The following is a 12035-nucleotide window of genomic DNA, read 5'->3' as shown; positions in this document are numbered from 1 at the left end:
TGCATTTAGGTGGAAAGACTTCTGCTAGTTGAAGCATAGGGCAGGGGGAGCCGGTCAGCAACAGGACACAGGGCAGCTCAAGGTGGGAAGCCAGGCCGCTGCATCGCAAAGAGCCTGGAGCAGGCTCAGTTACTTGCCCAGTAACCTCCTCATACCCCAGAGCCCGGATCTGCTTGTTCACCGAACAGCACTGCTGCCGGGAGCTTCTGTCCTTTCATAGCCCTTCAGCTGCGAAAGGGCCTAATCATCAGAATACTCCTTTCAAAAAAGAAAGACGTGCCATGCAGGCGTTTGCATGTGGCGCAGCCAGTAACAACTCAGTATCACGAGCTCTGCCACCGAGTGAAGCTCCTTGGGAATGTGTCCAGGAGCCCTTGAAGAGCCCCAAGTGCCATGGGGCATCCAGGGGAGCAGCCTCTGGGCTTTCCCTGAGAAACAGCTTACACTTAGCTTGTACAGGAACCTAGCACACTTGATGGTCTGATGTCCAAGTTTGGCAAATTAGCACTCTGGGCAAGACTATGGAGGCAGGCCCTGCCAGTAGAGAGAAGTGACACCAGAGTGCAGGAAAAGGGAAAAGACACAACGTGGGGAAGCCGAGGCCCCTCTTGTGCAGGGGCAAATCACCCTGCTGCAAACTGCAGGTACTACCCATGATGACGAGGCACTTAGTTCAGGGAGACCAACATTTTTTTTTTCTTTATTTTGAGAGAGACAGAGAGAGCACAGGTGAGTGTGAGTGAGTGGAGGAGGGCAGAGAGAGACACACAGACAGAATTCCAGGCAGGTTCTGCACTGTCAGCACAGAGTCAGACTGGGGCTTGAACTCACGAACCATGAGATCATGACCTGAGCTGAAATCAAGATGCTTAACTGACTGAGCCACCCCGGCTCCCCACTGACCAACATTTTAAACGGCAGAATACAAGAGAAAGTGTCAGAGTGTCTTTTACTTAGTGAAGATAAATGTTATCTTTTGAAACTCTGGTCACATCCGGGTGCTCATGTTAGGGCAAAGCGTAAAATTTGTGACTTCAGGTGGATCAGGGTCAGGAAGTTTGAAGGCTACAGATGTAGGACTCTGAAGTCATCACCACTTTACAGCAAAGTTTAGAACGGAATGCCCTGAACAGTGATCTTGAGTTATAAAAAAAAAAAAAGGATCAAATAATGTTCAAAGTCTACCATTTAAGAGGACAAAGTACAGTGAGATGAAGATCTTTTGGAAAGATTTCGGTTACAAAGTGCCTCCAATTTTTTTTGAAGATTTAGTGTTTTAAATTTTAAATGGAAAGCCTTTCTACCTTCTCCCTAACTTGAATCACAAACATAACTTTTAAAAACACAAAATCTGAGGTGCCTGGGTGGCTCAGTCGGTTAAGTGTCTGACTCTTGATTTTGGCTCAGGTCATGATCTCACGGTTCCTGAGTTCGAGCCCTACATCAGGCTCTGTGCTGGCAGCATAGAGCCTGCTTGAGATTCTCTGTCTCCCTCTCTCTCTACCCCTCCTCCACTTGTTCTCTCCCTCCTTCTCTCTCTCTCTGTCTCTTTCCCCCTCTCTCAATAAGTAAACTTAAATAAAAACAAAATTTGACTGGAGGGGAAGAAAAAGAGAAACCCGAAAAATTAAAATAATTAATTAAAATAAATTTTAATTAAAACACCAGGTCTGAGATACATTTAAGGTGAAGGCATTCACCTTCCAGGTACACCAAATAAGGTATGCATATATCTTTGTGATGGGCGTTAAGAGGAATTTCACTCATTCATTCAAAACGTGTAGTGAAAACTCACAGCAGGGCTTCTATGCTTGGCTAGGCATCAGCCTCCAAGATAAAGGAGACTTGGGATTGTCCCTCAAGGAACTTACAGTCCAGTAGTCCAGTTCCAGTCAACCCACATGTAAAGCCGTTTTGCAAATTGTGTACAATACGGCTAAGGCTGGTTGAAATTGATACTCTCCTAAAACCCTAGGGTATGTGGCCTCCGAATGTGTACAGCCGGCCCCATGGCTTTGGTCCTGAATCCACATCAAGAAGGATTAAGCCAAAAGCCAGTCCCAGATCCAATCAGGAAGGCTGGCACAGTCCCTGTAAATCCAGGCAAAAGTGAAGAGCCCTGAGCTGGGTTGCAGGTCCTGACCTGAAAGTGTGCAGGACAACGTCAGGGGCAAGAACCCAGCTGCTGGCATGCTTATCTTGCTTTCTGTCTCCTGTCACCTCAGGCCTCTGTCTTTTTTTGGCTCTATCCTTTTCCTGACCAGCTTTCCATATATCCGGGCCATGTTTTGAAGACTTTACTGGTCCCAGACCAGCTTCCTCCTCTGTGTATGTACTCAGATGCAGCTCCCTTCACTAGGGGGAGTCCAGATGCCCAGAGTGTGGGCCCAGGGTCCTAACTTTGTCTCCATCCACGCCATCTTCCTCCTGGATGTACTGTCCTCACCTGCCTTCCCAAAACCACTGTACCCATCAACACAGTACTACTTGGCTGGTCTAGGGTAGAACTACCTCTGTTAAGCACACCAATACTAACTACAAGTTTCTGTTAATATCCCATATCCCTCTCTTCTACTAATTGGATAATTTAATTTTGATTAATTTGATACTTTTGCTAATTCGATATTACAGATTCAGTGGTCATGCCTCATGGATTTTCACAAGTTCTGATTTTAAATCTGTCTTCCCTAAGTATACCAGTGCCTGTCAAACCACGTGTTCTACTTTTTGGCTTACGAAAAAACGGACTCTATGCTCCAAGGAGTCACAAGTTATGTGGAAATATTCTACGCATTTTGTATCTTGTAAGCAATCGAGTTTTCTTGCTGAGACTGTTCACATTTACCCAGTCCCTGTATTCTTTTTAGGCAGCATGGATGTAAATGTCATGTGGTCACCAAAACAACCTCAACTAAACCAGTCAGAGGGGCCACCTGGCATCCCCCCAACCAAGAGCCTCTCCAGTCACCAAGAGCTTGTGGATTTGGTTGGTCCTCACCATCTCTAGGCTGCTTTAGACACTTTGAACGTAAAGTCCACCTCGACACCCAGCTTCCCTGGCCTTTGGTTCTGTGTTTTGTAGTGTTGTGTTTTCAGGGAGGAAGGAGGGGGAGAGAGATTCATAAGGCAGTGACTGAACACTCGAGAACTTTGTAATCTTCACTTCCTGACTGTCACCCCTCCTGCCTTCCCCATTCGGCATCTCTGGTCATGGCCCTGAGACCAGGGTTCCCGACCAATGTTCCCATTCACCCTTACAAGCCCTGTGGCCATCTGCAGGAACTCACCACCACGTCCCCTCGGAGGAAGTGCCCCAAACCTGCAATGAACTAGTTCACAATGTACCACACAATAGTAATATCATTTTCTGTCAAGCCATGAGTGTCCACTTGCCACACGCAAGGAACAGGACAGCGGGACCCTTCGTTTGGTCCAGTGTTTTCAGTGGCCTCTGCTACAAGAGAACTCAACAGAAGCATGACTCGGAAACATAACTGTTGAAGAAGATATCCACCAAATAGTGTGCTAAGCCAAATCCCTCCTACAATGCAACACAGCACAGACAGCACACCTTACAAATGTACGTGACATGACGCCCAGTGTGGCAGACCTGCTGGGACATTCCACGTGGTCTCCTCCTCAGACTGGGATTAGATGAAGAGCCAGGGATTACCATGCCGGTAAACTAATCAAATCAAAGAAGGACAGGGTGGAGGTCGTTGCTTCCTATTGGGATAGTAGCTCTGGAGTACAGATGTCTGAAGCTCCCAGGTGTGGAAGGAAACCCTCCTGTGTTTGAGAGTTGCAATCTGAGCCTGCTACAGAAAAACCACGAAGACAGGGATTTCTGGGAAAATCTAGTGAGATGATGTGCTTTTATAATACAGCCACTTTTGTGACCTTTTTAGTTCGATCATTATGTGTTCTGGAGACATGATAGAGGCAAGGAAGAAAGGCCAGGTTGGGAATTAGGAGACCCAGTGTTGCTTATAATTTGCAGTGTGGCCTTGGACGTGGTTTGTAGTCTCTCCAGAATCTCAGTGCACTTGTCTAAAAATGGAAATAATAAAGCCCGCCACTTTGAAAACGCTTTGTGAATATAAAACCCCACACCAGCACTCTCTGAGCCTCGGTTTTCCTCCTTGGTTGAATGGGCCCTGCCCATTCAGGGTGTTTCTGAGGATCAAATCATATAATGTGCATGTAAACCATGAGTTCTATGTGAAGGACACAGCTCACAAAAATTCTGGTGTCACTTTGTGGGGTCAGTTGCCAACCCAGAGGCCAGGGCTGGTTTGAGACTCACTTTGCCCGACCTGAATGGGTCAGCCCTTCCCGCTCCCCCCTCCCCCACCCCAGCCTTCTTCCTCCCCAGCTCCTTCCTTTGTCTGGTATGCTTTAAATTACCTTTGCTCTTCCCTTTTGATCTGTCTGGCAACTGCCCTGTTTCACTCCAGGGGGGCTCCATTTCAGATCCCAGAGAAACCCTGTCTATATATAGCTTGTAAAAAAATGTGATTTCCTTTGGGAGGAAAGTGGGAGCTACCATGTGCGTTCACGTCCACCATCATTATACTGGTGACCCCCAGAACGGGAGACACAACATTTACTCTCCAGAATAAACATGAATATGGCCCAAGGCTACAGTAGCTTTTATAAACAACCTGTTACTACTTACTGCTTTTCTCTAAACTCCTGGAGTGGGGAAGTGGCAACATTTTATTCTTCAAATCAAAGACAGGTGATAGATAGGGATGATAGATAGATAGATAGATAGATAGATAGAGTGAACCAAGAAAGAATTCCCTGAAAATTTAAGCAAACAGGCATTTACTTGGGCAATTAGAATTGCAATTGAAGAGACAGATTCAAGTAGAATCTGGACCATGTTCTGAGGACGACAAAGAGAGGGCAGGGCTGTATACTCAAGGCTGCGAGTAGAGTTCTCATTCAGATCCTCTATGCAAAACAGGGATTGAAACTAGGTTAACTGGGATTGGTTGGGTTCATATGCAAATAAGGGATGGAAACTTGTTTGTTGCCAGGGCTCTTTTGGAAGTGAAGAGTGAGGATGATTCTGGTGCCATGATGAGGGGGAAGTTAAGTCCCAGCTGAGGGCTTGCAGCTGGCTGAAAGGTTTTTAAAAAGTTCACGGTTCCTGCGAGAAGGACGTGCACAAATTCCTCCTCCCTTATGGCCTCCTGACCCCATTTTAAAAAGAGACTTGCTTAGTTAGGCTTGCTTGCTGCGTTTTGAAATCTTCTTTGACAGAGAGGTAGATAAATAACATAGATGGATGGATGGATGGATGGATGGATGGATGGATAGATAGATGATAGATAGATAGATAGATAGATAGATAGATAGATAATGGGAGGAGGGCTTGAGCCCACTCAGCGATTTAAAATTTTTCACTCTGGGGCGTTTGGCCGTCTCAGTCAGAAGAACATGTGACTCTTGATCTTGGGATTGTGAGTTCGAGCCCCAAGTGGGGTGCAGAGACTACTTAAATGAATTTCTTCTTAACTTAAAGTCAAAGTAACGTAAAATTTCTCACTCTTACATCTACGCCCCAGTTCTCTTCGAATTCAGTTCTCTCGAATCCTCGCATAACTCTAAAATTTTATCTGGTTAATTGTCTTGGTCCTAAGATGAGACCATTTTTAATGCATTCTGGGAAAGAAATGGAATACCTTGTTAAATAAGCGATTCAAGCATTCCTTTTTATTTTGCCAGATGAAAATAGTTTATTCACTGTCACCAAAAGAACACAGACTGCAGTCCCGATGAAGGAGAAAGATTGACCCAATCAACCCTAGACTCCAAGGGGACAGGGAAACCTTTCTCAGGACCAGGTCAAGAAACAGCCCAGGGACACTGCCCCCTCCGTTTGCTTCCTGTGTGGCTCAGTGATCTCAAGGCACGGGGCAGGGAACTTGGAAGTCCCTTTCCTGTGTCCTGAAATCTCCATTCAGCACGCCCCTTTTTTTTTCTCCTGTGGCATTTGCCAACTTTCAAATTCCAATGCTCCTGCCGTCACCCCCAGATGTGCACCAAGGCCTCAGCATTTGCAAAGTCTCTCAAGTCAATCTCTAAGTAAAAGATGCTTCAAGGAAGCACCCAGTTCCTTCTGCTAATAACTGCAGTGTGTCATGTGACACCTGCCCCTCCCCCCCCCCACCAATTCTCTCTGAAAACCCCCACCCACCCCACCAATAAACTAGGTTGACGTCTGTCCTTTATCTGCCAACATCTACATTTCCTTCAAGGTGGTAATCTTTTGCTTTTGTTATTGAAGTTCTGCTTGATTCTTAATTGTTACCCCATAGCTTTGGAGCCTGCATAAACAGTTAACAAAAACACGGCGCACGAGGCAGCCGTTTCGCTTTCTGTGCTTGTTGTTCTTGGCACCGGGTCAGTTCTATGAACTTCTGGTGTCCAACTGGTAGGACCTGAAACTCTGTGTTTAACAAGTGCCTGTAGTCAAAACAGTTGGCGTGTGCAAGCTCGGGCCGCTGGTACTGCTGCGGCTGGTCAGCCCGGTCCTGGACTGTGCAGAACACCGAATCACGTTGCTGCGTTTTGGGGCTGGGCTTTTGTTGTTTCGCTGTTGGGTTTGTTTTTTGTTGTTTTCTTTTTTTCCTTTTTTTTTTTTTTTCCTCTTTTTTGTGATGGCATCCGTGCTAATCTGGATCTCTTCAGGTTCCAAAAGTACAACATGTTTACAGTCGACGTAGAATCAGATTAAGTTGGCAGCCTGAGTCTCTCTGTAAGTGGTTTTAGTTTACATTTCTTCTGCTAGCAGGATGTTTTGCATAATTTTGCTGATCCTGGGTTATTTATAGACTTTTTTGAAGAAACGGGGATGCATGAGAGTTTTCTGTTCTAACTGTGGAAAGTGAAATCCGTTTCTGCAGTGAGGAGGGAAGGCGGCCGGGCATGTTCAGCAGAGGGTTATTTTAGCTCTTGAAAATTAATTTCTCCTCGAGGTCACTTGATAACATTCCGGAGCCTACACTCCAAGCCACTGACATCAGATACCCTGATGATTGTCTTAGGACGTGTTGTTTTCCTTTTAGTCGGTCAGAAATGGAGCAAAATGAAAGTCATGATGCCATTTCCTCTGGGGCGCTCTGGGAGGGTGGATGCAGTGATTGGGTATTGTTTCAAACGTCCGAAGTGGGTTTGCGGGGGTTGTTTCGTCCCACCCTCGGGCGCTGTGTCCGCTGGCCACCACAGCAGCCTGCCCAGAAGCCGGTTGGCGGGACCCACCGAGAGCCTGGGGGAGGGGCAGAGGAAGGACAGCCGCCGGGAAGTTAGTGGCTATTCAAGTTTGTCCTCATCTAAATGACAGTGATACTCAGGTGTTTATAACATTTAAAAAAAAAGAAAGTCATCGACTGCAGGATGGCTTAGTGGCTAATGCATTATCGGTTTGATCTTCTAGCCTGGGGGTAGCACCTTCTGGTAGCACCTTTGGCTACCCCCCCCCCTTTGGGGGGGTCTGAATGGAAGGAAATCTGGGCACGTTCGAAACCACTACGCGAGGATGAACACTGTGTGAAAGGGTTTCCTATAATATTTACTAGAACAGTTGGCTAAAAATTGCCTTGCTTTGCCCACTGAATGGCTGTGTGATTAAATCACCCCTTGACAGTGTACCTTGAGCCCTCCCATCTCTGCGCCGGCTGCCGCCGGAATTTGCATGGGTAAGTAGCACGTTCATCAGCATAATGAGTGTGGAGTCCCCAGTCTAATGGTCCAGGAGAACGCCGTAATTGAGACACTTCATTGCGCCTCGGGTTAAATATTTTAAACCAAACAAATCGAGAAGGAGGGAGAAAACGGGAAACATCGTTTGGGCCGCGTGAAAGGCCTTCTAACTGGGGAGTCCGCCCTGATTGGAGTCCTTGGGCCCCTCACAGACAGGTCCACATCTCCTCTCACCCCCACCATCATCGACTCACACCCACAAATGAAAATGGATGGTTGAGCCGGAAATTTCCGAGGTAGTGAAAGTGACATAGTTGTAACTGCTAAGTGCTGCCAAGAGCCGATTTTCTTCTTTCTCTTCCATGTTTCTCTCGTCGATGGGAGAGTGGGTTCTTTTTTGGCGTTGTTTTTGGTTTGATTTGGTTTGGTTTTTGGCCTCCACTAACCTTGCAGAGAATGGCGGTGAGGCTGTCTTGCTTTTGGTCCTTGAGTGTGGAGTGTGCCCTCTGCTTCCTCACGGTAGCCCTGCCGCTCTGGTGAAGGACAAGTTAAGCCCTTTGGTCCCAGCAGAAGGACAAGTTAAGCCCTTTGGTCCCAGCAGAAAAAGACTCGTACAGCGGGGCTGAGGAGCTGGCACTCAGGCCCAGACATTTACCATCAGACCTTGGCCTCCTCGCTACCCCATCCAAACCCACGAACTGCACTGCTGATGCAGGAGACCTTTTGTTCTACTGTGATTCTAATCTGCCCCCAAGGATGCGGCCCCTAGACACTTCCCTTTTCCTCCTCCTGTATTAAGGTTGAGCTAGGATTTGAGGCTCACCTTTTGGAGGCCCCGGGTTTGAGGCGTGTGTTGGTTTGTGTGCATGTCAGCCAGCAGTGATTATGGGGGCTCCTGCCCTACTGGGTAAATAAACTCATGGCCAGAGTGACTGAAGAGACATGAAGGAACCTACCTACCTTTACGACAGTGTTGAAGCAGGATGGCAGTGATGACAGAAAGGTTTCCCAGTCATCGTGCCCTGGGGCTTTTGCATTTGAATTAGCCAGACCCGCCCACTTCAGGATCCTAGAGAAAATGAAGGCACTGCTATTTGCCAGCCTCCTAGACTTTGTTGCCCCTCCCAGACCCTCCAGACATCTGCCCGCCAACAGCTTTCAAATACCCTCCTTCCACGCTTTGGTTGCCTCTGCCGGTCTGGAGAGAGCTGTGGTTGGATTGATAATTGATCTGTGTCTGGGCCTCTTGGCAGCATTAGCATTTGTGGGTCCATCTTCTCTCCTGGCCCCCAAGGAGTGGTTCTGCTGGGCCCCACACTCAGTGGGAAACCCAGGATCTGTTAGGGTCCTGCAGTCTGCCGGAAGGCCAAGGCATCGGGGCAGAACTTGGAGATTGGGTGGGTCCCTGGCCAGAGGCAAATTTGGGCCAGATGGTCTGAGTTAGTTTGTCAAACCTGTGAGGGTTTGGTGGCTCTCCACACTCCGGTGGCTACCTCACTCTGCTATTGGCCCACTCATCCCCAAGGTCTTAAGCTTTTCTGGAACAGCAGCAATAACATATAGATTAGGCAGAACCCCCAAAAGTAAGAGGCCGAACAAGAAAATAAGCCAGTGGAAGGAGTTGGTTACTCCTTGGCTGTGGCTTAGTCACCCTGTTTCTGACCAGCCCCTTGTGCACCTGCTGACCAATTCAGCCTCAGTCCACCAAGGCAGGCAGGATTTGCCAGTTGTCAAGACGAGCCCCCACTTTGACCTTGTTACAGTTTGCCATCGAAGTGGCACATCCCAGACTAAGGAGGGAGATATATTTGATCTACGCCATGTCAGAGGGTAGGAGTCCCTTGTCCCCTGTCCTCCATACTATACTTTTTCTCTCCAATCTGGTGAACAGGAAGGGCTTTTAGGTAAATCAACTGTATTAATTTGCTAGGGCTATTATAACAAATACCACAGCCTGGGCAGCTTGAACAACAGAAATTTAATTCTTCACAGCTGTGGAGGTTGGAAGTCCCGAGATCAAGGTGCCAGCCACGTTGGTTTCTCTGGAGGCCTCCCTCCTTGGCTTGTAGAAGGCCATCTTCTTGCTGTCCCTTCATCAGGTTGTTCCCCCCCCCCCACCTCACCCCTTCCATGCACACACCTAGTGTCTCTTTCTCGTCTTATGAAAGGACTCCAGTCATATTGGATCAAGGCCCACCCTCCCTGGCCTCATTTGAACTTAATCACCTCTTTAAAGGCCTTATCTGCCAATACAGTTACATTCTGAGGTATTGGCAATTGGGACTTCAATGTATGAATTTGGGGGCAACATAATTCAGGCCATAACACCAGCCAACTAAGCCTGGTCCCACCTCAGCCCCACTCATTAGCAGCATCAGAACACTGCAGTAACCGCCATGATGTAGACGTTCATCTGTGACTTGTTCCTGCACATGTGAGTGTGTAGAATCAGGCACCATCTCTCTGTGTGGGTGCACAGTCAAAGGGAACGCAATGAGAAAAAGACAAAACATGTTCCTAGTCACAAGACAAAGTCACCAGTGGCTGTGAAAAGTCTGAGTTAGCTTTCAGTGTGTTCTATTATGATCTTTAGATGACTTCAGCAGCCCACCCGTCTCGAGGAAGGCTATTGGAAGGGTGGGTTGAGCAAAGGTAGTTCACAGACCAGCGGGCCCCAGAAGTCATCTGACAGAAAGTGTTACCTTCCCTTCTGAGCCTCTTCCTCCTGGTGCCGTTCTGGGCAAACTCCCTGATATGTGAATAGATTCGTTTGCATGATCTTCTCTGGGTCTTGCCAACAACTATGTATATATATTTAAATCTGCCCTCAGTGTTCATTCCCTGTGGAAGTTGGGAAACCAGCCTTCCATGGACTAGGAGAGGAGAAGTTAGCCAGTTATCATTTCCCATTTCAATGGCTGCTCTTTCCCCCAGGGACTTGTGGTTGGCCATTGATCTTCCCTCCCTCTTCCCTTGCTATAGGACATCTTTGACCTGGAGATGCTAGGGGCCAGCAGGTTGACCTCTGGTAGCCCTTTCCAAGAATTTTCCTCCAAGATCTTTTCTTAGTAAAGAACATTTGTTCCCTGAGGATGCAGCCACTCTCAGCCAAGACCAGAGCAGAGTTTCTAGGGCCCCATCCTGAGAATGGCAGCCACCAAAGCCTGGTGTTCTTAGAAACTGCCAATGGGGACAGAAACCCAAGGATGAGTTGTGGTCAAGCTACAGGGGATCCCGGCTCTTCATCACCTGCCGGGTTCCTGCTGCAGATGACTCAGGTTCTGGTCTCCACGAGGGGACCATGGAGAGATAGTGTGTTCCTGCAGGCTAGTGGAGGATCTATGACCCTTTGTGAGCCAGCCTGGATTTTGGTCTGAGACAAAAGAGAAGGTGATTGCTGTAGGGAGAGGAGGTCAGGAATCAGCTGCTCCGTGCTGGCAGCCTGAGTGCCAGAGGAGGTGGGATCTGGGTTATTTGTAACGGTAATAATCATAAAACTGCTCTTTTTTGTATGCATGGCTTGACTCAACTTTTAGACCTCTTTTACATGCCTGATCTCATTGGCTCCTCCTTATAGCCTTGGAGAGGCAGGTATTGTTAACCCCAGAGCATGGAAATTCTGGAAGGAGAGCCCGGGTTGAGACTCCAGCTCCTGGACACCAGTGCTCCTTCTATTGATTTCAGCTGCCTAATGTCTGTATTTGGTTGCCAGTAAGGAGGTAGTTTGCAAATCAGAAAACCTGGTTTGTGTGTTTTTTCATTGTATTTCTTGTCAGTTATCAAAGCCACATTCAATTGCCCATATGTGCAATGCATCGCTCTAAGACCCTTACGCTTAATCATTACCACCACTGGTAAGAGGAGGGCTGTTGGTAGCCCCACTTGTCAGTTGTCACTGAGATCCTTACTAGGGAAGAGGAGGAAGTGTGGGCTATGTGACACACCTGCCCTGAATGGTCAAGAGTGCTGTTCACAGGTCACTGTCACGGAGGGGGATGTTGCGCACTGCTTGGCTGTGTCTTTTTCCACATTATAAGCAAGGGTTTGGAAGAGGAATGGTGTTGGTGGCAGGCCTATCAAGTTTTCAGGGGCCAGATTTGGGAGGGTGAATGCATACATGAATGGGTAGAGCAGTAGACTACATCCAACCAGATGACACTTTTTTTTTTTAATGTTTTTATTTATTTATTTATTTATTTATTTATTTATTTATTTATTTATTTTTTGAGACAGAGAGAGACAGAGTATGAGCAGGGGAGGGGCAGAGAGAGGGGGAGACACAGAATCTGAAGCAGGCTCCAGGCTCCGAGCTGTCAGCACAG

The 12035-nt window shown here is 47.5% G+C and overlaps 1 protein-coding gene across 7 annotated transcripts in view; it reads left to right on the top strand.

Annotated features, from left to right (window-relative positions):
• ATXN7L1 (ataxin 7 like 1) overlaps nt 1-12035 on the top strand; it is a 246879-nt gene that overhangs the window by 163126 nt on the left and 71718 nt on the right. Inside the window, exon 1 of one of the 7 annotated variants that reach the window (XM_086696929.1) lies at nt 6248-6269. The exons of 5 other annotated variants lie outside the window; for them this stretch is intronic. The gene's annotated coding sequence lies outside the window, so the exon portion shown is untranslated. Of the gene's footprint in view, nt 1-6247; nt 6270-6307; nt 6770-12035 lie in introns of those variants that run through there. One more of the 7 variants, XM_086696925.1, reaches the window with a different exon arrangement.

Source organism: Puma concolor, chromosome A2 (assembly GCF_028749965.1).
Source record: "Puma concolor isolate L17-30 chromosome A2, mPumCon1.1.hap2, whole genome shotgun sequence".
In the NCBI taxonomy this organism is placed as follows: domain Eukaryota; kingdom Metazoa; phylum Chordata; class Mammalia; order Carnivora; family Felidae; genus Puma; species Puma concolor.
Note: the sequence above shows the minus strand (reverse complement) of the source record. Positions and strands in the feature narration are given on the sequence as shown.